Here is a 24,213-nt window from a genome sequence, read left to right as displayed (position 1 = left end):
ACTAAGACAGACTAGCATGCCAGGAAATATTTTTCACATAAAGGGTATTTCTGTCCTTCAGAAGGGAGATCCTTGCTCCAAAAGCTTAAGAGCCTGAGCTTTGATTCTCTTCTTGGGACCTGCTGGCGAATCTACAGAACATCCTTGTCCAGGATGGACATCTGCAGTGTTTTAAGACCTGCTGGGCTGGGCTGTGTGGCCCACATGGCAGGGAAGCTGGTATTTCAGCCTGAGTCTGTTATAGACTCTTGTAGGTCCTACCTGAAACCGGCAGCCTTCTGAGTTATCTGATAAATGGGAAAATGGGTTACACTGCTGCCAAAAGCCAAGATGCCGAGCAAGTGCTGTACTTTGTAAAAGATAGAAAGGGCAAGATACACGTATGACGTATGTGTCCTATTCCTTAGAAAGGATTTTTTTTTTTTTTTTTTTGAGACAGGGTCTCACTCTGTCACCCAGACTGCAGTACAGCAGTAGTTCATTTTTTTGGCTGGCATTAGCTTGACTCATGGCAACCTCTGCCTCCCAAATAGTCAAGCAATTATCCTGCCTCAGCCTCCCAAGTAGCTGGGATTACAGGTGCGTACCACTACCGCCTGGCTAATTTTTGTATTTTTAGTAGAGACAGGTGGCCAGGCTGGTCTTGAACTCCTGACTTTAAATGACCCATCTGCCTTGGCCTCCCAAAGTGCTGGGATTACAGGCGTGAGCCACCGCACCTGGCCAGAAGGGATTTTTTAGAATGCCCCAGACTAAGCATGTTGCTAATGGAAGAGGTCCCTGAATCTTTGTGGGATTTATCTGCTACCCTCTGACCTTCAGATTTCTTACTAGAATATCTAGGCTTCTTTCTACTTTTTGCCCACCAGCTCTAATTAGCATATCATCAGGTAGCAGACCAGTAAAATGTGTGTGATGTCCAGACTATCCGTCCCCGCAAACTCTTATGAAATGGAGCCCCTGGGGCAAAGCAGTGAATCGGTATTGCTATTGTTCCTAGATAAAGGTTTACTACTTTTGATTCTCTCTATTGATAGGCATCAAGAAGAGAACACATTCACCAGATCGATAATCACATGTAAAGTGCTAGAAAGTGTGCTGATGTGTTCCAGTGAAGACATGTCTGGCACAGCAGCTATTATAGAACCTACCTATTGGTTAAATTTGTTAAAGTCCATTGTCATTCACCTCAATCTATTTGTTTAGGGTTTTTGTTGGTTTTATTTCTTACAGGGGGCAGATAGGTGAATTGAATGAAGATATAAAGCAGCCACCATTCTGCATCCTTTAAGTCTTTCAAATTGACACTAATATCTGCAATTTATCCTGGGATATAGTCCTATCAATATAAGCTCAAACCTTGTATCCAATAATCTTTAAGAAGTCTTGGATTTCTGTTTACCAGTTGACAGTTACTTTGGCCACTGTCAAATGGCCACAGGTCCCCTTTAGGAACGATTGGGAACATTAACCAATAATGCTTGTAGTGGTATACTCTTCCACTACACTTCCTTAGGGGGATCCAGCGACACTTTTAATCAATGGATTCCTGGTTCCTGAGACATTAAAGTTTTAAAATATGTGCCTCTTGAGATGATGAAATATAGTAACTTGATGTGGTTACTATACATAGTACTAGAGGGAAGAAATTTCCCTAACACAAATTTTTAGATTTAAATTCATACCTTGAAGCCAGATAAATGAAGTATAAACTGTGATTACAAAACACCTAGTTCTTCAGTGTTTGGATTTATGAAAATTGCCATGATTTTTATCTATCGTGAGTTATTAATCCAAGTTATTTTTATTACATTTTAACAGTTTTAGCTATAACATAAATTACATGGGTTTTCGTTTTTTATTTTTGTACTACCTTAAAAAAACCTATCATTGTTCTGTGGGGTTTTTTTGCTTAGTTATGTGTTTGTATCAACTTTGTGCCTAGACCCATACTATGTCTTCACATATAATATCTCAGTGCTCACAGTGGTCTTCTTTGGGAGGTGTTTGACTCTCATTTAGATGCAGAAACTGAGACCTAGAAATGTCATCTTTTTTGACTTTTATGTTACAGCCAGTAAGTGAAAGAGTCAGAATTCAAATTCATGTCTCCTAACTCTAAATGCAAAGCTCCTTCTACTATTCCATAGCTATCTTCCTAAATCTGGTCTATTTTCTCTCTCTCTCCCTCTCCCTCCCCTCCTCCTCTCTCAGTTGATGTGAAATTCACACAACATAAAATTAACCATTTTCAAGTATACCTGCCATTCAGTGGCATTTAGCACATTCACAATGGTGTGCAGTCATCACCTGTATCTAGTTCCAAGATATTTTCATCATCTCAAAGGGGAGCTCAGGCTGAATAAGCAGTCATTCCCCATTCCCCAATCCTCCTAGCCCCTGGAAACCAGGAATCTGCTCTCCATCCCTATGGGTTTACCTATTCTGGATAGTTTATGTAAACAGAATCCTACCATATGTGACCTTTGTATCTGACTTCTTTCACTTAGCGTAATGTTTTCAAGTTTCATCCACATTGTAGGGTGACAAAGAGTATGGGCAATCAGACAAGTGACCCAAAGGGAAAACAGATGTAAACAGGCCTGGCTAAAGCTTGCAGCAATTTTTGGGCAGGTTCATTTCTAACACACCAATGTAGACAGCAGCCCCATTCCATGCTCCAATATCTTATACCTTAGATACAAAAATCTGAACATCAAAAAATCTGTGTACTTACTCTCAGAGGCTTAGAGCTACAAAACTACTTTCCCATGTCGAAAGGTTTTAAGAGTTCCCGTCTTGTGAAGGAGGCTGTTTCTAGCCAGTTGGCAGAGGAACACTATGCATTTATCCCTTCTGGATCTCATGGCAATCTTAGGCAACATTTCTAGAAAATGGTGACTTAATAGCAATGCGAGAAGCCATAATTCATAACTCTCTTATGAGTCAATATTCATTCAAAGGGCTTTTCTCTGTTATAAGGAAGCTGAAGAACAATTCTAACAATATCCTATTTCTATCGATGTTTCTTATAATAATATTGGCTTCTATACCTTATTTTTTAATCTCCATTAACAAATGTAACCAACATGCCAAGGAAGAAAATTTGCTGTGAATTGGAAAATGTTTAAATGAGAGACATAAATTATTCTTCACCTTATGGTTACCAGAGCTTACTTCTCAGTTATTTTTCCCCAACCTGCTTTAGATGTGGATGCAGAAGAGGTGTGGTCTAATTCTTATCTCCTATAATCGCCCTGTGTGGGACATTCTATTTACACAATTCACAGAATAAACAAACTAGTAAGATCTGTAAAATCTGCTCTCCCCACATTGAGTGATTATACGGAACCCATGAGCTAATGCTGGTAGCATGATGTAACAGAATACACCTTGATCACAGGCTAGCTACTATTACTTCTCCGGTAGTATGTCTGAGAGCCTGTCAGATGCGACCTGATTTAACCCTCGGTGTGAGCATTATATCAATTTGTGGAGGGCAAGCTTCCACGCAGGGACCATCCAGCAGCTGTTTGGCATCAGGGTTGTGCAGCTTTATTAGGAAGAGCAACACTTGTCTACTTTTCAAAGGGGACATTTTAAAGACTTCCAAGAGTTCTTATCTTCTTCCAGGTATATTCATTCCCAGTAGGGCAAAGGGACTGAAATTCTAACTAGAGGGTCTCTGTGCCAATAGAGCCCATAAATCTGTAAGGATTTATCTGTTCCGTGTCAGGGTTTGGCCAAAAAGCCTGTTAGTATTGCCAAACCCTCCAGATGCCCGTATTTAATGCTTGGTTGGCCTTATGTAGCATAACCACATTGCCATTTCACAACCACGCTCAATCCCTGGAATCTAAAACAACAAAGCCAGAAGCTCTGAAATGTGCTTTACGAAGCATGAAAGAATCTTTTAAGGCTCTGTCTGATTCAGTTCTGTGTGATTATAGAAGGTCTAATGTACTTATGAAGGATTCCTTTTACTCATAAGAAAGTTGGCACTTTACAGAAAGTATGTGTTCATGACCAAAAAAATAGGGTGGCTTGGACGGATTGTGCTTTCTTTTTGTATTGTATCCAATATCTTCACTATCAACAGCAGCAAAATAGAGAGGAAAATTATCTGGTATAAAGCTATGTCAGCTAAAAGTCGTGGTGAAGAGCAGAGGACAGTTTTCCACTGAATTCAGGGAAATTACTGCATGACTATGTGAAAGGACTACTTACACAGTAAGAGTGGTAAATAGAAATGGACAGTGGAAGTCAGGAGACCTTCCACAAGTCCTAAGCATCTTAGCAAGGCACTTAATCATTCTGTGTCTTAGCTTTTGTATCTATCAAAGGAAAACCATAAGATGGTCCTGTCCTATTTCAGAGAACTGTTAGGAAGACCAAGGACGTCATTGTTCAAATGTTCATGGAGCTCCTCCTTATTCAGAGACAATCTTCCCCATTCAGCAGAGTAAGACTATGGGAGGTTATTGTTTGTCACATATTTTGAAGAAAACAAATTTATGATATAGGGATTCTGAAAGAACTTGACTATTAAAACAAAGCAACACAAATGAAGTATTTCATTTAAAAGCATCTACACCCATCCTTTTCTTCTCCACTTTTGTAGCAATACAAGATGAGTGCCTCCACCTACATCCATGTTCTTTTGGTTTCCTCACCCTATTTTGACTTTTTTCTCCCTCTACTACTCTCTCAGATGCTTTTCACAGCTATCTAAACACACTCAAATATCTTTCCTCTAAAAAAATTTCACTCCATAGTTCTCACATTTGCGTCCACCTACCACTCCTTCCCTGCCTTTATCCTTCCCTTCACAGCTAAATGTTCAAACTCTTCTGATTTTTTTACTCCCCATTCACCATTTAGCTTGGTGCAATCTGGCTTTTGCCCCCATTACTCAACTGAAAAAGGTCTTGCCAAAGTCATGTTAACAACCTTTGTTGCAAAATCCAAAGAACATTTTAGATCCTTTCCTAAGTTGAATGCTCAGTGGCTTTTGTCACTGCTGACTGCTTCCCTTGGTTTTCTCCACATCACACTCCTTGATTGCCTGGTGCCTTAGTTCAGGTCTTCTGAGCAGCATAGGAGGCAGGGCTGCTGTTGCATAATGGGGAGGATACGGAGCTGGTTAGGTGTGCCAACTGCACTCCTTGCAGCTTAACAGCAAGTGCATTCTTAAACGGAGCCCTCACTTCCACAACAGCCACAGCCCACCCCTTGTGCAATATAGATCTGCTTCTCCACGTACATTTGGGGAACAGATTATCCAGGATTCCAGTGGGCCTGTCTTCCTGAGGAGAAACTTGAAAGAGGTAACTTAGGGAGCAGTCTGACCCCTATTGCTGCAGTTGGTCTGTCTGGGATCACAATTGGTACTTATCATCCCTCTTCCACTGTTCATTTTAAATTCCCCCTCAGCTTTCACCTCTGCTAGTCTTGATGACTTATCTGCTGATAAGATCAAAGCTTCCATTTCTGAGGGCCTGAACCCATAGTAACCACACTTTTCTTAGGCTGGGATTATCGCACTTGTTTGTCTATAGTCACAATTGAGCAAGTATGTCCAACTGGATCATCTGAGTTCCAAATATTTCTCCCTGTCCTCATTGTGTAACAGCAGCCCTACTTCTTCCTCCTGACCAGGGTCAGTTACTCCTAAGAAGATATTGACTCCTCGTTCAGCCTGCTGGTCTCTGTATACAAGAATTCCTGAATGCCCAAGTGGCAGTCATAGCCTGAGTTCTCCACAGAGCCTAGTATTATAGGAAGAGAAAACACAGACTCTTTCAGTGAATCATTGAATGTGATAAGTGGACTCTCTCCTGCTTCTGCCCAATGGTTCCTAGACCCATATATTCTTCCTAATTGGGATAACATCCACATAGAGGTTTGTGATTCAGTGTCTAGCCTGCATGATGATACCGCACCATGGCAGATGCCAAGATGTAGACAATTGCCTACAAAGTGGCATTCCAGTTGTGCCTTTGGTAGGCTATTGCATTGCTCTGTAGAGCTACCTGCCTCTGGATTCTGTGGTATGTGATAAAACCAGAGGATCCCATGGTCACAGGCTCACTCGTCTCCTCCTCTGTGAAGTGTGTCTCTCATGGTCGGATGCTGGGTTATATGGAATTCTATGTCTGTGGCTCACTTTCAAATCCTCCAGCTAGTAGTGCTGTCTGGGACTTCGTAGGTAAGAAAGGCAAACAGTTATCTAGAATAAATGTTTACTACCATGACAATAATTCACAGGCCCTTCCAGGAAGAAATGGCTCAATGTGTCATAAAGTGGCCATGTGATCCCTGTTGTACTGCTCAGGTTTGATCCCTGGTGTACCACTTTCCACTAGACAAATTGCTGCTGAGTCTGCATGACATTCTCACTTAATGTGTTCCACAGAGCTCAGCTCACAAGCGGCAGTTTAGAATGCATAGTTACTGGTTTCCATGGTCAAATATTCAGTCTCAAACAGGGCTCAGTAGCACCCCAAGAGGTGTTTTTCTGCACTGCAGATGGTGTGGCCTCACTCTAGAACGCCAAAGTACTGTATTTTGATTCTTCTATGAAGGCTTGCCATAAACTCCACACCACACTACCTCTTTTTTCACTTTTCACTCTTCCAACACAATAGAGTCTATTAGATCATATGGCCCAAGAGGCAGGGCTGCTTGTACCACAGCCTGGTGCTGCAAAGTCCTGCTCAAGCCCTATTCCAAGTTGCCAGATTTCCATGTTAACTGATACATGGGCGAAGCAATCTTTCTACAATATTTGATTCAATGAATAAATCACGACTTATTTGTCCATTTTCTTAGATATAAACAAAAGTATAACTCTGAACTGTAAGTTCCGAGTTTAGTCTTCAGCTCTGTCTAATATTCCCCTGGACCAGACATAGGCCTTCTCATACAGTGTTCAATTGTTTGTCAGTTGCTGGCAACTTTATCTCAGCATTAACTGTCTGTAGTAGCTTCAGACTTAACAAAAATCCAGCTAATTCCTTCATCCTTGTATTCATTGTTTTCCTTCATCTTCCTTGCCTCCTCCTCAACATCCCTCTAACACACACACACACACAAACACACACACACAGACACATGCACTTTTCTAAAGCATGAACATTGCACAGGCCAGGAAAGTTCTCTCACAGAACTTTCTTCCAAGCCATCATTGATTAAAGATTTAGTAATTGGACTGCCACCTTGTGCCACAGACTATCTGTGCCCCCTGTGCCACCCAGAATGGGATCCTCATTACCAGCTTTCAGGAAGTGATCTGCTCCCATTTTACCTCCTGCTTTCTCAGACCAATTCCAGTACCAACTGTATCAGTTCAGTTATTCTGGGAAGCAGATGCTGAGACAGAATTAGGAGTGCAAGTGGTTCATTGAAAGATAACATCTGTGAAAGATAAAGGGGGAGAGCCCCAGACAGTGCTACAGATCTGACAAAGTCTTGGCCAAACCAATGGGGAGCTCCAGAGCAAAGACTGCCTGTTAGAGGAACCCACATTGGGCATAGAGGCCAGGCTGTAGCACCACTACCTTGCTCAGCCCTGGGCTGTGGGCTTCCCAGGAATAGTAGAGCCTTGGTTAAAACACTGTAACAGTTCCTGCAGGTGCTACAGATGGAGGCTTGCAACTAACTGCCTCCTGACAGTTACACAGAAAGCTGTTTCCTGGAGGGAGATCTGAGTGGTGCATCTCTGTGGCTGCCATACCCATTTTCTTTTTCGTCTTCTCTGTTTGCACATCTGCCTTTCTGTACCAGCTTCTCTTTCTTCCTCTACCTGTCATTTAAATGATGCTGGATGGTTTTGAGGTTCTTATCTCATGCCATTCTTCTCCAGCCTCACCTACTCCCATTCATACATCTAATGAGATTCTAATTAATTTTAATTTCGGATCTCTAAGCCGGGTCTCTTTTCTGAGCACTAAACTTGTATCATCCATTTGCCCACTTAAATATCATACAGACTCCTTACATTTAACATTTCCAAAGGTGACACTATTATCTTCTTGGCCAAAACTATCTGTATACCCATCTCAGTGAATGGATCCATCAGTTACCCAGATACTCAAAACAGCACAGTCATCTGCAACAACGTGGATGAACCTGGAGGACATTATGTTAAGTGAAATTGGCCAGACACAGAAAGACAAATGCTGCATGATCTCATGCATATGAGGAGTCTAACAACATTGATCTCATAGAAGCATCAGGCATATGTGGAGTCTAACGACATTGATCTCATAGAAGCAGAGAGTAGAATAGTGGTTACCAAAGGCTGTGCAGAGGGTAGGAGGAGGAAGAAATGAGGAGAGGTTGGTCAACAGGTATAAAGTCACAGTTAGGTAGGAGGAATAAAATTCTGATGTTCTATTGCACAGTAGGGTGGCTATGTTAACAACAATGTATTGTATATTTCCAAATAGCTAGAAGAGATGATGTTGAATGTTCTCACCACAAAGAAATGATAAATATTTGAGGTGATGGGTTTGCAAATTACTCTGATTTGATCATTACACAATGTATACATGTATCACAACAGCATACCATATTCCAAAAATATGCGCTATTTAAAAATAAGAGAAAAACTAAAAACATAAAATCAGTATTTAAAGACAAACAGACACATAGGTTTATTCTTGATACTTTCTTCTCACTCATCCCTAATATCAAATCCATTGTTAATTATTACTAGTCTAAATATATCTTGAATCTGTCTCCATTTCATTTGTTTTCATCTGAGTTCTCACCACTAACATTTTTTTTTCCCACCTGAATGGAAATGGAGTTTCTTTTGTTCTTGCTAAACACAGCAGTCAGGGTGATCAGCCTGTACTGCGGATGGGGTCTCGGTCTCTTGAGTAAAATACGTTATTGGCTTCCATTACTCTTCAGAAAATTTCAGACTCTTCACATGGTTTATGAAGGCCCCGTGATCTGGCCCTGCTTGCTTCTCTTTTCAGGCAGATCCTTTACTAGTTTCCCTCCACATCAGTCACTTCTATTATTTCAGTCACTTTGAACCATTTTTATATTCTAGAATTTTATTTCAGCCACTTCGAACTATTTTTACATCCTAGAATGTGCCATTCACTCTGCTGCTCTTATTGCTTCCACAAGCTATTCCTTTTTATGGGGACGTTCTTTATTTCCACTCTTTTTATTTCCATAATTAACCCTTTCCCATCCTTAATGCATATGAAAGCACAAAAATAGCAATACAGTTAACTATGTGTTACCATCAGAATTAACCAGAAGTTAACAATTGGCTTTAACTTAGCTTTCTCTTTTATTTTTTAAATAAATAAAATGTCACAGAAACGGTTAAAGCTCTGCCACTATCCACTTTTTCCTTCTATCCCCACTCAGGGATTAAGATAGAATTCTATTGTTTTGTACCCTCTCTTGCTGTTAAGAAATCTGCCACCAGCTCAGTTATCTTTCTCTTGATGTTTTCATCTTTGACTTTTACTTGCTTTTAAGGTCTCTTTGTCTTAAAGTTTAACAGTTTTACTGTAATGTGTGTAGATGTTGATGAATTTTTATTTACCCTGCTTTGAATTCATTGTTCTATTTTGAATGAGAAGTTCTTAGCCATTATCTCTATAATATTGTCTGTCCTCATTTTCTCTATTCTTTTCTCATGTGAGTCCTATTAGATGTAAGTTGGATCATCTATCTTTCATTCTTGCCTTTTAACTTCTCTTTTGTGTTTTCTAATATGATATCTCTCTGTGCTACATTTTATCTAATTTCTTAGCTTTACATACATTTCCAGGCCACTATTCTTCAGTTAACTACTCTTCTGTCTAATCCATTTCTGTTATATTTCAGTTGTCTGTTCTGTTTCATGTATCTGTTCCTTTTTGTGGTTTTGATAATATCTTTTACGTCTTGAATTATTTTAAACAAATTTATTTTACAGTCACTTTGAAATCATTCTATTCCCTGTAATTCTTGGGGGTATCAGTTTGATAATTGTGAGATCTTAATGGCTCTTTCATGGTGAATTGTTACATTTTATTTTATAATTTAGGATTATAAACTCATTTATCATTGAGAAAATGGCTTATGGGGAGTTCCACATTTGTTTCCAACAGCAACATCAGGTATTTCACTGCTCAGGGATATATTTTATGATATGATCTCGGTTTGGGAGGTGTCTCAGCCATCCAGTAGTTTAAATGCCAACCAAAACATGCAAGTTTATGGGCAGGTGCATGGTTCCAGATTCTCAAGAAGGCTTTTTTAAAAATAGAATATTGAGTTTGATGCAGTGGCGTGGGGGGCGGGATGCCTCTTTGCCATTCAGATTGTGGGGAAAGCAGTGGGAATCCAAGTGAGGAGCAGCCAGAGGAGAGCAAAGGAGAGGATGGGGAGGCTGATGACCTGGGCCCTGGGCCTGTGAAGGCTGTGACTTTTCTCTAGCTAGAGGACTCTTCTTTTGTGGGAAGGATAGCATCTCCTGAGGACCCCTGCTATATGAGCAGGCTGACATAGGTGGTGATGAGGTCTGTTCCTTTCTAGGTTCCTGTAGAGATCTATAGGTAGCTGTTCACTAGGAAGTTAACTAAGAAAGAGAACAAAAACTATTCATTTGGATCCAAGGTCCATCTCCGCTGGGGGCTGTGGTGGCTTTGGATTGTCGGAAGACCATCAGCTTCAGCAGGTCTGCACTAGGGAACAATCACTCTTCCCTAGCCCAAACATGCCTCTGCCCTCTGTATCATTGACAGAGGCTGCATGTTTGGAAAGAGAACATAGGGACTGCTGAACTGAAAGTTGACTTGAACTCTTGCTACCAAGATTTTCCCTGACCCAGTGAAAGAGTATTAAGACATCAACCTAGGACACATTGAGAACCAAGGCCAAGATGGGACAGGGCCATATAACTGGGCTTCAAACCATGACTGGGACTAAGAATAAGACAAGAGTCCAGGCCAAAACTGAAAAGAGTCTGCTATACAAGCTAAAGCTACAGAAGAGGGAAAGGCTACTGGTGTGGTTAGGCCTGTAGCCAAGACCTGGGCCAAAGCAAAAGACAAGCCAGGGTCTCCAACAGATGCAGTGGCAGAGATGAAGGCAGTGCCTAAGAATAAGGTTGTTGCTGAGATGAAGGAAGGAGCTCTGTCAGAGCCTAAGGCTCTGGGCAAAACCACTGGAGATTTCAGTCCCAAGGCTGGGAATGAGTCCTCCAGCTCCACCTGTGAAAATGGGGCTGGTGTTGATGCCTGTGTCTGGGCTGAGGAAGAGGCCACTATCAGTTCCTGGTTCTGAAATGCAGAAGAGGCTGGTAATCATTCCAGTGCTAAGAATGATAAACCTGAAATTGGTGCTCAGGTCAGTGCTGAGGAGTTGGAGCCTGTGGCTGGGGCCTGTTGCAAACCTAGGTCTGGGGCTGAGGAAGAGGAGGAAGAGAATGTCATTGGGAACTGGTTTTGGGAAGGAAATGGTACTAGTTTCGACCCTAATCCTAAACCTGTGAGCAGGATAGTTAGACCTCAGCCTGTGGATGAAATTAATGGAAAAAAAAAAAAAAAATAGCCTGAGGACTGTTCTGAGGTAACTACCTGGCCCAAAAGCCCTGCTGTAACTCCAGCAGTGTTCAGGTTAGATCCTAAGCATCTGAGGCAAGCCCTCCTTCATATGTTGTTCTGGGCTTAGCTGAAGAAATTTCCTATTCTTGGCCTGTGGCAACAGCCTGCCCTTCTAGGAACACTTGCTCATGCTCACAGCCTGTCCCTGAGTGTCCTTTTTGTTCTGACCCTTGCATCCAGACCATAGATGAGATTAGACACCAAATCAGGATAGGGAGGTAAATGGGATTAAGCCATTTGCTTGCCCTTGCAAAATGGAATGCTATGTGGACCCTGAGGAATTTGAAAAACTTGTTAGCTTACTTAAGTCAACTACTGATCCTCTTGTTCATAAAAGAGCACAGATTGCAATGGGTATCCATAACGTTCACCCATTTGTCCAAGAGTTTATTAATGAAATGGTATAATGACGCTTATTGAAAGCTTGCTCAGTTTTCTCTCCACAGAAATGAGAAAATTACTAATTTTCTTATGAGTAATTACTCTGAATCCTCCTTCTGGGGATGAAAGACAACACAAAATTGAATTACACGTTAAGCGTATGTGTAAAGACACCACGTCATTTCCTTTGAACTCACCTGGACAGCAATCCGAATTAAAGATACTGGGGCAACTGACTATGGATTTCGTCCATCACTACATTGTTGCCAGTGACTTTTCAGAGCTTTTTCATTTGCCATCCTCGGGAAAGTACAAAGCCAGAAATCTTGTTTTGAAAGTAATTTTAAATATGCCTGAAAATCCAACTGCAGCCAGAGACACGATCAATATGAAGGCATTGGCAGCCTCAAAACTCATCTTTAACCATAAAGAGGCAAAAACCAATCCTGTTAGTGGTGTGGCCGTATTTATTAACATAAAGGAGCATATCAGAAAGGGCTCAATTGTAGTTGTTGATCACCTGAGTTATAATACGCTCATGGGCATTTTCAGGGAAGTTAAAGGGATTATTGAAACAATGTAAAATGAACCAGAGAGAGAACACTTTGAACCATCTCCAAACTCTAGCAGGCTGTACATTCCCAAAGAGCCTTGTATCATGTTTGGTTATTACAGTGTACAAGTTATACATTGCATCTTTAACACAAAGTTACCTGTGAGAAGCTCTAGGTTTAAGCTAAATTATTTTGGGGATATCAGATGAAATCATATCTTGGGCTGAAAATGTTTGTTGATTTTTATCTTGTCTAGATCGGCATATTTTTAACATTTTATTTAAGATAGTGAACCAGTTCATTGTAAGTAAGCTAACTTGTTCATTGGTATCTACTTAGATCCATCTGCAGCTTAAAATGGCAAAAAAAAAAAAAAAAAAAAAAAAAAAAATCCTTGAATTTGTATTCTAGTTATAGAAGTAAGGCATACACACACACACAAATAACTAACAATACCTAGAGAGAGAGTGAGTGTGTGTGAGAGTGTGTGTGTGTGCACATATACACTCATGGCCAAATGTGCACTCTCTACATAAAGGAGGCAGGGGTTACTATAGGCTGTTTAATGTAAGAGAAACTACTGTCTTTCTCCTATTCCAGCTGTATCAGATACTCATTCTGCAACACAGAAATGACCCAGAATTTCAGACAAAATGTATTATTTGTTCAATTTTAATTTTGCTTCTACATTTATAACTCTTAACTTGTCAGGCTGTTTCATTTATGTCAGTCATCTCACAAAAGAGAAGGGTGGAAACATTTTGTGAGTGCCTATTCTATGTCAGATACTGCGTTGGCACCATATTTTGCAAGTTTATTTTTTTCCTCTATCACAGTGATCCTGTGAGCTAGGTACTTGTATTTTTATTAGAACTCATTAGTCTGGGTACCCTCCAATGAGAATTAGAGAGGGTAAATACTTTTTCCTAGATTCCCACAGCAGGCAGGTGGCATAGCTGTTTTATCTGACACCAGAACCCATCTCACCATACTACTTTACAGTCCTCCTGAAGGACATTTTGAGGTGACGGCCTTCAAAGCTCAGAGACTGGTTTTAATAGTTTAATTTTGCAATGGACGATGTCCTTGCCAGGTGTAACAATTCTTAACTTCCTCCACATGCATGTGTCCATTAGACATTTGGCTGCATCTGGCTGGAGGTCAGGAGAAAAGTCTGAGATGAATAGATGGTTTTTATGTGGCAGTGTCAGAAGTAGTAGGTGCCCCAAACTTTGTTCAGTGAGTAAGATAGAGATTTGGAGTCATCAGCAAGGGGAACTTGTTCGATGTCCTTTGTATCATTTTCTGTCCATTTGTACTTTATCTTCCCCAAAGAGCTGAAATCATCCTGTACATTGTTTTATACCCTGAATTTAAAAGGTAATTGCTTTTTTCCTCCTTGCAAAATCATGCCTTAATTTTTTAATCATTTATGATTTATTCTCCTGTGTGTCCTATGAAAGGCCAAAGGGCTTTATCTTTTACTAGTAGAAAAGACTGGGCATTTCTGCATTTGTACCAGCTAACAGGACAGAATAAACATAATTGGAGAAATTTAGACCCAGAATTACAGCTTCCACAATACAAAACAGCAAAGCTGGAAGAGGCTGCTATGCCAGTCTACAAGATAGTGATTCTTGGTCATTGGTATGGACCAGAAAGCATACCCAGAACGTTTAGGCTATGGCTGAGTTTTCTAAGACTCATGGTGGGAATTATAATCCCTGATCTGAGCTGAAATGAAAGTGTCTATATGTGAAAATATGGGGTAATATTCTTTGAGGTTTTCTGATGGTTAAGAAGCTAAAACAAGATCATACTGTAAATATGTGTGTAACTTGCTTCCCCCCAGTTGTATATTGTAAACATCTTTGCATGTCAATAAATATGCCTCTGCAACAACAACCACAACAAAACAGTATACACAAGGGATATACAAACTTTGGTCAGTGGGAAGATCTTTGCTGACTCACATTTTCACTAAGTGTATAGCACTTTGATATTCCTAATTCCGTAGCAATATCTGAATTCCAACTCTGTCTGTCACATGTGCTGACATCTCTTATTACCTAGTGTCAGCATTAAAATCCAAACTCCCAGGGTCCTGAGGCTGGCGATTCCTTCCCCATGATCATCTTTCTACTTCTTGGGCACTCACAGAGCTTGTTACTCTGTTTTCAGTTCTTTCATAATATCTGGGGAGTTCTTGGATTTCTAGAGAGTTCAGCTATTCGTTTGAAATAATTGTTATGTTTTATCTAACATTTATCAGTGGTCATAGTGGGAAGGTTTGGGGATTATGTAGACTTCCAGGAAGTCTTCATCTTTCAGTTCCTAGATTACTCATTGTCCAGATATTTATTGTCTTGGGGACTATATTGGGTATTGAAGAGAAGTGGTAAAAAATATAGATAGAGAGAGAGATAGAGATAGAGATAGATCCTACACTATTAACTTTACATTAAAATTAGACATCGGTTTCTCCAGGAGGTTTTCTCTAACTTTTCTCAATCTCAAAATTAGCTATTATACATAGCTAACTCACTGTATATTTCCTCGTTCTATCATTCTTTTTTTTTTTTTTTTTTTTTTTTAGACAGAGTTTCGCTCTTGTTGCCCAGGCTGAAATGTAATGGCGCAGTCTCGGCTCACTGCAACCTCCACCTCCTGGGTTCAAGCGATTTTCCAGCCTCAGCCTTCCAAGTAGCTAAGACTACAGGTGTCCACCACCACTCCTGGCTACTTTTTGTATTTTTAGTAGAGATGGGGTTTCAACATGTTGGCCAGGCTAGTCTCAAACACTTGACCTCAGGTGATCCACCTGCCTTGGCCTCCCAAAGTGCTGGGATTACAGGCATGAGCCACTGCTCCTGGCCTCATTCTATCAATCACACTATTTTAATTATAAGTTAATTTGTATCATCTTCAGGATTATAAGCTCTGAGAAAATGGTAAACCTTGTCCCTCTGATTAGTTATTCCACGATGTCTTGCACAAAGTCCACCACATTGCAGAAACAAAATTATTATTGCTGAACACGGTTGCTTCAGAAAGTACTTGAGAATGTTCAGTATCTTTTAAGAAAATTCAATTGTCAGTCTATTTTTCCCAATATTCAAGCACTATCCACCTTTCTTTTTTCTCAGGTTTGTTCTCCTCTGTATGTAAATTATCTCAAGCCTCCTGTATCCTTAGAAACAAAGAAAAAAAAGGAAACAGTAATACCTCTCTTAGTTTCCTGAATCTAAGGATTGTATTCTATATCTCCTTCTGTGAAATATTGCAGTTTACCATTCCTGCATTTATAAGCCTTTTTAAAAGCCAGCCAAAGCAATCCTGGTGCTTCCCAGATGCCAGTTCCATTGGAAGATTGGTCCCCCATGAGGCAATTTGCTAAAGCACTCTGGCTCTTGCCTGATGTCTGCACTTATGACTCATGGCTAATTTGATTACTTCCCGGTGACTCCCTGAATCCTTTGTTTGCTTGTTTCTATACTTCAACCCTAGTTGAATTTTCTTACATTAATTATGTTTTAAGCATTAATTATGTTTTAAGCTTGATTCAAGTCTTATGCTGCATCCCACACTTTTTAAAAAATTAAAAAACAAAATCTTTTTATTGCATCCCATGCTTTTAATTGACAGCTCGATTCACCCGGGATTTCTCCATCAGGTCACGCAGCTCTGAAAGCTCTCTATTGCCCCCTTCTGGTAGCTGGCAGACTAGTACCTCAATTAGCTTACATAGTCAATGCTAACATTGTTGCTCGATGTTGCTATGCCTCAGATACTAGCATCTTCCTTTCTTTCTTATATTCTTCACTGCCACTGTTTCTTCATCATCTATTTATTCCTCATTCCTTTCAGACTGACTTCTGCTGCCTCCAGCCCTCTACCAAAACTTGCCATCCCATTGATATAAGGCCATCTGAAGTCTTCTGGATGATCTCTGTATATGAAAATATTGCCCTTCCCTTTCCTACTTAGCCACAACACCTTTATTCTAAGAACTTGAAGTTCCATTAGAAATTATCTACTCTAGGAGTCTTCAAATTTGACAACAGATTAAAATTGCCAGGACAACTTAAAAATACTATTTCCTTGGCCCCCTTCCTGAAAATTCTCACCTTTTTGGTCTGAGGTAGAGGTCTCTTTTGACTTATTGTCAGCATTAAAATCCAAACTCCCATTTGAACTTTAATTTAAATGTATTTATTCAGTTAGGTAAATCATGCATTGGGTAAAAATTTAAACAATACTTAAATCCACCCTTCCTGTATAAGTCTGTTTTTACAAGCTATAGAGAAATACCTAAGACTGGGTAACTGATAAAGAAAAGAGGTTTATTTGGCACAGAGTTATGCAACCTGTACAGGAAGCATGATGCTGGCATCTACTTGGCTTCTGGGGAAGCCTCAGGAAACTTACAATTATGCAGAAGGTGAAAGGGAAGTAGGCGTGGAGGAAGGGGGTGGGGAAGTGCCACGCACTTTTAAATGACCAGATCTCATGAAAGCTCACTCACTATCATGAGAAAAGCACTACAGGGGATATCTGCCCCTCCTGATCTAATCACCTCCCACCAGGCCCCACCTCCAACACTGAAGATTACAATTTGACCTGAGATTTTGGCAGGGACACAGATCCAAACCATGTCACTTCCCCTTAGCTTCCTTACATTTCCTCTCCTAAGGCAATCCTTGTTAACAGTTTCTTAAGGATCCATGTAGACACAAATTCTGTATTTTAAATACATGTCTCAACTGATTTGGATGCATTTGGTCCACTAAGCTTGACGAGGCTCTGATTTAATTCACCGCTCTCATCTTCCTTGAAATTCTTTCATCCCTCGACATCCTTTGTGCTGGTTATCGAACAACTCTGATAGTTTGACTCTGTCTTCTTGCTCTACACCTCCTACTTTTTCTGACTGTTTAATGTGGGCATTCCCCCAAACTACTCCCCTTGATCTTCTTTTCTGTCTGTTTTCTTTCTTGACACATCTCTCCAGACCTATGAATCACTCACAGAATATACTCATATCACTTGCGCCAACATCTCAAGCTAGCCACACGCCAGTAATTTTTCTACCAGTTAGACATTTCTGCCTGGTTGTCTGGCAGCACCTCAAAGTCAGCATCCAAAATGAACTCACCTTTCTGTTAACAAAACTGCTTCTGCTTCTTTTTTTCCCATTGTCCTTACTTCTGTTATCATTGACTCCTCCTCTGCCTCTTTTATGTTAATTGCACCTTGAAATGCCCCACACTTCCCTTCCCTCCACTTCAGTTTCATTTGTTACAGCATTTTTTACACTAGCTTCACTTGTGATTACCACTTCCCTGCCCACTTCACTTGTGATTACCACTTCCCTGCCCACTGCTGATAAGCCCCTTGAGGATTCTTGAGGGCAGCAACTATATTTTCTTTATTTCTATGTTCTCGGCACCTCACTCACTCTCTGATAGTAGGTGTTCCATAGATATGTTGGGTCAATGAATACCCGTTAAAGCTCAAATTTTTAACGTGGCAGTCGACATCTTCCATTTCTAATTTACCAACCTCTTTAATTTAGACAACTTAATTTCCGCCTTGCTTCAACCAAACTGGACTATTCACAGCTCTCCTGAATGCACATTGCAATCTTCCTTTTACACTTCTTTGTTTGTGCTTTTCTTTCTGCTTGACATGCTCATCGGCTCCCTGCCTATCAAAATCTTACAAATCCTTCAAGTCTCAGATCAAATGCCTTATTCTTCCCAAAGGCTTCCCAAATCCTTAAGTCCTGGGTTCCCACAGAATGTGGATTGCACTTTAGTCTTACTTCTATTCGACTAAATTTATAAAATCACAGGATTTTAGTTGTGGAAGACACGTTAGAGGTTACCTAAGACAACCCTGTATTTTACAGCTAAGGGAACTGAGATCCAGAAAGAGTAAATGTCTTGCTTAAGATTAAATATCAGCCAGCGACCAATGGAGCCAGACCTAGAACCCAACTCTCCTGAATTGTTTTCCAGAGCTACGCTGCCTGTGCAATTGTTTTACCTTCTCTTCTAGACCATTAGTGCCAAAAGTCAAGGATTAAATTTTATTCAACTTTAATTCCCTTATAGTATCCAATATAGCGCCTTTCATATAGTAGGTTCACAAAAGCTATACTGGATTGAAATGAATATTTAATATACTGGTTAATAGGTATTTTTAGCCAGAGTTCCCTGGAAAACAGTGTGAGGCAGAGATTACTTACTGATGTGAGAGTAAGGAGAAAGAAAAGGTAGGAGGGCTAAGGGGCAATGCAGTGGCTACTGCTTCCCAGGGAACCTGGAAACCCAGCAGGTAATGTGGCAAGTGGTCTCTACATCCAAGCAAGGTATCTGTGGACAGGCTGTATGGACCCATGCCTTGGGGCAGTTCATAAGAAGCGACTTACTGTCCCCATATCTTCTCATATCCTTTTTCTCACCAATCAAAGTTACTCCCCTGCACTTCCAGCTCTGTCATCTGGCCCTTTGATGGCTCTTTGGAAAGCCAGATTCCATACCCTGTGGAAGGTTCCTCAGAGTCCAGAGTGGAAGAGAATGCAAATAAGATATGCCCAATAAAAAAAGCTCTGAACCTATACCTGTTACTTAACCCTGTTACTTGAGATTGTTACTGTGTTGATTTTTGAAATCCATTGATGTTGGAAACACAAAACTGGTGGTGGCTTACCTTAAGAGACAGGCTGAAACAGATAATTTTTTTTTTTCAGATGGAGTTCCACTCTTGTTGCCCAGGCTGGAGTGCAATGGCAGTCTTGGCTCACTGCAACCTCTGCCTCCTGGGTTCAAGTGATTCTCCTACTTCAGCCTTCCCAGTAGCTGGGATTACAGGTGCCCACCACTCCTGGCTAATGTTCGTATTTTTAGTAGAGATGGGGTTTCACCATGTTGGCCAGGCTGGTCTCAAACTCCAGACCTCAGGTGATCCACCCACCTCGGCCTCCCAAAGTGCTGGGATTACAGGCAAGAGTCACTGCGCCTGGCCGAAACAGATAATGTTTAAATGTTTTGTGCAAGTTAACAGTGACATTCATGAAGAGAATGATTAAAGTACAGCTTGAATAAGTTCTGATTTTTCTCTCTTGAGAATAATGTGCAAATCCATATACGACTTTTAAAAATCATCAGATTTCAGTGTTTTCTCATATGATGTTATGATTCTACATTAAAAGACCTATAAACTCTTCTAATTAAATTACTGAAGATAGTGCAAAAGAATCCATGACTCTTTGTCCTCAGATATAACTCATACCCTAAATGCAAGTTGTTCACCAGTGCACATGACAAAAAACACTTAAGTGGGGGGAAGAATTCTTTCTTTCAGACGAGTGGTTTCACTACTTAAAAAAAAAGCCTTGAAAACTTGGACACCCTTCAAGAGCCTCTGAATATTTTTCTTCAGCAGAAATTCCAGCCCAGATGTTCAATAACTCAGGTTTGTTTTGAAAGAGGAAATAAAGAAACAAATTTTTGTAAAGAAACGGCAAAATTTCAAAGCAATTAATGGTGACATGTCCAAGAATTTTGCTTCATTTTATTATTAGCGCAACCAATCTTACGAGATTTTATTGTCAGATATTGGAGAAGAGAGGGGAAAAAAGTCTGAGAATTGGAGATAAAATTCAACATAAAGGAGACATTTTAAAGCCCAGTCAAGAGGAAAGGAAGAGTGATGGCTAAGCTGACTGCCAAAAGACATTGTAAAGTTACCAGAGAACAACAAGTGATAATAGAAGGCCCTAGGTAAGTTCTGTTCATAGACTTCAAACTTGCAAAGGTGTCCTGCAGACCAAGACCTGCTGACCTAGCAGTGGCAAAGTTGCTTTAAATGAATTCACACCAACAAGCCTGGAGGGATTATGTCTCTTGATGCTAAAGTGATTCAGTCATACATATCTGAGGGCACTAGGTGAAATTTCTGGAGAATTTTGGAAAATAAATGTGGGACCAGAAAAATAGGATCACTTTGTTCTGGTTTTCTTAAAAAGGATAAAAGGTATGCTCTAAGCCTCTGGTTCTCCTATAAATTGGGGACTATTTACTAGTCCCATTTATCTACCAGAATTGTTTTGATAATTTTTAAAAAATATATATGGAGGCTAATCATAAATTCTAAATCAATATAAAAATGGGCCAGGTACGGTGGCTCACACCTGTAATCCCAGCACTTTGGGAGGCCGAGGCGGGTGGATCACGAGGTCAAGAGATCGAAACCATCCTGGCCAACATGGTGAAACCCCGTCTCTACTAAAAATGCAAAAATTAGCTGGGCATGGTGGCATATGACAGTAGTCCCAGCTACTTGGGAGGCTGAGTCAGGAGAATCTCTTGAACTTGGGAGGCAGAAGTTGCAGTGAGCCAAGACCACACCACTGCACTCTAGCCTGGTGACAGAGAGAGTCTGTCTCAAAAAAAAAAAAAAAAAAAAAAGATAGTGACTATTTAAATCTCTTTCTTCTTTGCATTTTCATTGCACTTTACACATACTACTGTTGTAGATCTTACTGTGTTGCATGATGGAGAGGTTTATGTCCAGTTTCCCAACTGGAATGTATGTGAGATACTGGCTAGCCATATGCAGAAGATTGAAACTGAACATTCTCCTTACACCATATACAAAAATTAACTCAAGATGGATTATAGACTTAAATGTAAAACCTAAAACTATAAAAACCTTGGAAGACAACCTAGCCAGTATCATTTAGGACATAGGCACATGCAAAGATTTCATGACAAAGATGCCAAAAGCAATTGCAACAAAAGCAAAAATTGATGAATAGAATCTAATTAAACTAAAGTGCTTCTATTTACTTTGTTGAGAGTATAAAAAACACTATCAACAAAGTAAGCAGGCAACCTACAGAATGGGAGAAAAATTTCGCAAACTATGCATCTGACAAAGGCCTAATATCCAGCATCTATAACGAACTTAAATTTACAAGGAAAAAATAAACAACCCCATTAAAAGTTGGGCAAAGGACATGAAGATATACATGTGGCCAAAATTCATATGGAAAAAAAAGCACAGCATCACTGATTATTGGAGAAATGCAAATCAAAACCACAATGAGGTACCATCTCATGCCAGTGAGAATGGCTACTATTAAAAGTTAAAAGAAATGCTTTTACCCTGTTGGGAGTGTAAATTAATTCAGCCATTGTGAAAGACAACGTGGTGATTCCTCAAAGACCTAAAGACAAAAATACCATTCGACCCAGCAATCCCATTACAGGATGTATACCCACAGGAATATAAATCATTCTATTATAAATACATATGCATGCATATGTTTATTTCAGCACTATTCAGAATAGCAGAGACATGGAGTCAACCTAAATGTCCATCAATGATAGACCGGATTAGGAAAATGTGGTACATATACACTGTGGAATGCTATGCAGCCATAAAAAAGAATGAGATCATGTTCTTTGCAGGGACATGGACGAAGATGGAGGCCATTATCCTCAGCAAACCAACACAGGAACAGAAAACCAAATCCCAGATATTCTCATTTATAAGTGGGAGTTGAATGATGAGAACACATGGATACATAGAGGGGAACAGTACACATGGGGGCCTTTTAGAGGCTGGAGGATGGGAGGAGGGAGAGGATTAGGAAAAACAACTAATGGGTACTAGGCTTAATACCTGGGTGATAAAATAATCTGTACAACAAACCCCCGTGACACAAGTTTACCTGTGCAACAAACCTGCACTTGTATCCCTGAACTTAAAAGTTTTTTAAAAAAAGAATAAAGGGTAGCAAACACACCTTCTTGCTACAAAAGAAAAAAAAAAAAAAAACGGTAGGCTATTGGTAGTTAAGTTTTGGGGGAGTCAAAAGTTATATGCAAATTTTTGATTATGCAGTCGTCAACACTCCTAAACCCCTGCATTGTCAAGGGTGAACTGTATATGTTTTTGTGAATCTTTTTATGAAACTGTTTTTAAATGTCAGTTTTTTGTTGACCCTGCATGACTGTGATAGAATTTTTCTACCTTGTGTCCCCAAAACAGATGTTGTTCCCTTATAATTATAATACATTTTACAAAATCGCCACTGTAGAGTGTTTTGTTGAAGTGATCATCTTACATGAATGCATGAGCAGTAATGGGATCAATCATTCTTACTCCTGTCAATTACATTCCAGAGTCCCAACACAAACCTAGCAGCTTGTTGGAATATCTAGATGCCCTTTGCTTCTAGGTCCTCCCTCTTTCCTCCCAGATTTGGATTAACTTTAAATGAGCTATTATCTGATATGATGCCACAGTTTCCATGATTCGTATTCATTTTTTTAAAACTTTCGTCTATGATCTAGAAAGTGACAATGATTGATTTATTGCAAAATTTTCTGAATCGCTTTGCTCTGTCACATTAAGCTTTCAGCTAACCAGCAGAGGGAGCACAAAGAAATACATTGGTTTCATCTCAGTGTACAGGAAGTCTAGTTACTAAGCGGATGAAGAACTTCCACACATTCAGATCTGGTTCTCAAAGGCAAGAAGCACTCTTCGGGTAATCAGGAAAACCTGGGCTTTAAGCAATGGTACCGCTACGAATTTATTCTCTTGCCTAAGATTACTTGGAATTCCTATAGTAGTGGGGGAGGGGGGACTCTCTTTTGCACTAATTCCTCCTTAAATTTTAAAGAAATTGACCCTGTGGACTGAGGTGGGTGCGGATGGTGGGATGGAGAGGAAACAAAAATTTCTTCTCACCTAGCTTCCACTCCAAATCTGTTTCTCCCAGAGCAAATACAAGATTTAGCAGTGGTATATGAAGTCTCTTGCTGCTTTATTCTCTAGGAAGCCTAATACGTCACGGTATTCACAAAGATCAAATGAAATATGGAGATAATTATGACATAAGTAAATAATATACAGACAAATATAGTTCTATTCTGAGATTATCCTGGATTAGAAACTAGGTTATGTCTGACTTCTGGCAAAATTACAGGACAGGATAGGTTAGTGTCTAATCTGCCTACCTCCCAGTCTCCAGGTAGCTATTGCCTGAAAAGGCATCAGAAGATACTTAAGAGATAGGAGATTGTTCATATTTACTTAATTTTTTGGATGAGGCTGTTTGTCTGGACTGTCCCATGAGGTGGTATTTACCTACTTGGGAAGCTCATTTTCCCATTTGGGACTTGGAAGCATTCTCATTGTACAACAGTGAGAGCTGGAATGCCAGATGAGTTGTTATTACATCATTATGAACCATCCCAGTGCCCATTTGATATAGTTAACAACAAGAATTAATGAAGTAATGTAAAAAGAAAAAATAGAATCCTTGCCCTGATCCAAGACAAAGGGACAAAAAAATTATTTCTGAAATTTGAGTGAAAAAAAAATGTTGGTTGCTTCTATTCTTTTAAGACACTGCCTAAGAAAAGTCAGAGTGTGTGTGTTATGTGGGAAATAAGAAGAGTATTGGAGGAGCAGGCAATCATTCATCTGATAGATTTCTTCGTTCAAATCAATATTGTTTGAGTGCTAACACTGTGCTAGGTGCTGGCAATGGAATGCTGAATAGAACAGGTAAGTTGCCCACACTTACCTGGAATTTGCACTTTAGACAGTCAACAATGATCAAATAATTACATTTG

General features: G+C 40.0%; 1 protein-coding gene and 1 pseudogene across 3 annotated transcripts in view; both read left to right on the top strand.

The window, feature by feature from the left end:
- The window catches only part of TSHR (thyroid stimulating hormone receptor), a 177,298-nt gene that overhangs the window by 17,278 nt on the left and 135,807 nt on the right, over nt 1-24,213 (top strand). The gene's annotated exons all lie outside the window — the stretch shown is intronic.
- On the top strand, nt 632-15,063 carry LOC110743876 (annotated as a pseudogene).

Source organism: Papio anubis, chromosome 7 (genome assembly GCF_008728515.1).
Source record: "Papio anubis isolate 15944 chromosome 7, Panubis1.0, whole genome shotgun sequence".
Taxonomy (NCBI): Eukaryota; Metazoa; Chordata; class Mammalia; order Primates; family Cercopithecidae; genus Papio; species Papio anubis.
The sequence above is the reverse complement of the archived record's forward strand: the minus strand, read 5'-3'. Positions and strand labels throughout refer to the sequence as shown.